This window comes from Pterocles gutturalis, unplaced genomic scaffold (assembly GCF_000699245.1).
Source record: "Pterocles gutturalis isolate BGI_N339 unplaced genomic scaffold, ASM69924v1 scaffold1555, whole genome shotgun sequence".
Classification (NCBI taxonomy): domain Eukaryota; kingdom Metazoa; phylum Chordata; class Aves; order Pterocliformes; family Pteroclidae; genus Pterocles; species Pterocles gutturalis.
Window position 1 is genome coordinate 3,362 of NW_010137880.1, and position 1,439 is coordinate 4,800.

The following is a 1,439-nucleotide window of genomic DNA, read 5'->3' on the forward strand; positions in this document are numbered from 1 at the left end:
TGCAAACGGAACTTCGCTTTCCCGCGGGCGCGGGGGGGCAGGAAGAGCTGTGACCCCACGCTGCAGTACTCCCAGCCCCCGGGGGCGTAGCTCCTATTTTTTTTTTTTTTTCTCTCTTAAAGAAAAGAGGAGCGGCTCCTACTAACTTTGGGCAGTGTTTTTAAAAGGAAAACCACTCATTAAGAAAAACCTTTACCTATTCTGAGGTCACTGAAAAAAGCCATCGTGTGTGTGTCAAAAGTGGGGTGCAAGCTGGACTGTACAAAAAAAAGAAAGCAAACTACAAACGCGACTGGAAGACTCGCACTGCTTTAAAAGTATCTATTAGTCCCTGAAAGAAACAGATTTTTTTTTTTTTTTTTATTTTATAAGTATAGCACACAGAAAGAGAGTTCTTAATAGCAGCCAAAATTTTCTACCGGACCACGTAAGAGCTATTAAAACCCTTAAAATAAATAAAAGACGACCTACTTTCCCACCCCAGGACTTCCGAGTTCCGTATACTAAACACGAGAACACCAGGACAAAGCTATTGCTACTTTTTAGCTACATTGCAGTCCAGAGCTAATGGCATGTATCCATATGTAAGTTCTAAGAAACCAAGTATAACTCAGTAACACCGGCTGCTAAAGAAGAGCCCCTCCACACTTAAAAAATTTAAGTAGCTACCTTTCAGCTGCCTAAAAAAAGCAAATATTTAATTTCCCAGTGACATGTAAATGAAAAAGCTATTTACATACCTTCCTCCCCTCCTCCCTCACCCCCCCAAAGACAAAAAATAATTCAGCCCTTCTACTTGAAAAAAATTGGTGGCTCTTAAAAGAGCCTTTGGGTTAAAACTGATGAGCTGAGACGCTCTACTTGGAGCTGGTGTACTTGGTGACAGCCTTGGTGCCCTCGGAGACAGCATGCTTGGCCAGCTCGCCGGGCAGCAGGAGCCGCACCGCCGTCTGGATCTCCCGCGACGTGATGGGCGGGCGCTTGTTCCAGGCGCGAGGCCTCGCCGGCGATGCGCTCGAAGATGTCGTTGACGAAGGAGTTCATGATGCCCATGGCCTTGGACGAGATGCCCGTGTCGGGGTGCACCTGCTTCAGCACCTTGTACACGTAGATCGAGTAGCTCTCCTTCCTTGTTCTCTTGCGCTTCTTGTCACCCTTCTTCTGCGTCTTCGTCACCGCCTTCTTCGAGCCCTTCTTGGGCGCGGGGGCGGACTTGGCCGGCTCAGGCATGGCGAGAACTCCCAGACTGCTTTAAAGCACCAGACAAGCCCATTACTCCCCTATTTATAGGGGCTTTATGCAAATCTCTGGCCTCAGCTAGCAGCGCTTCCATTGGGTAATAGGGCCACTGACGTTGCTTCTCGTACGAACGGCTTTGTAATTGGTCCTTTTCAAACCCTACGCTAGTATTGCCTATCAGCCAATCACAATAAACTCTT

At 47.7% G+C, this 1,439-nt stretch overlaps 1 pseudogene; it reads right to left on the reverse strand.

Annotated features, from left to right (window-relative positions):
* Nucleotides 1–791: 791 nt before the first annotated feature.
* LOC104468536 lies at nt 792–1,233 on the reverse strand (annotated as a pseudogene).
* Between the last annotated feature and the right edge of the window lie 206 nt (nt 1,234–1,439).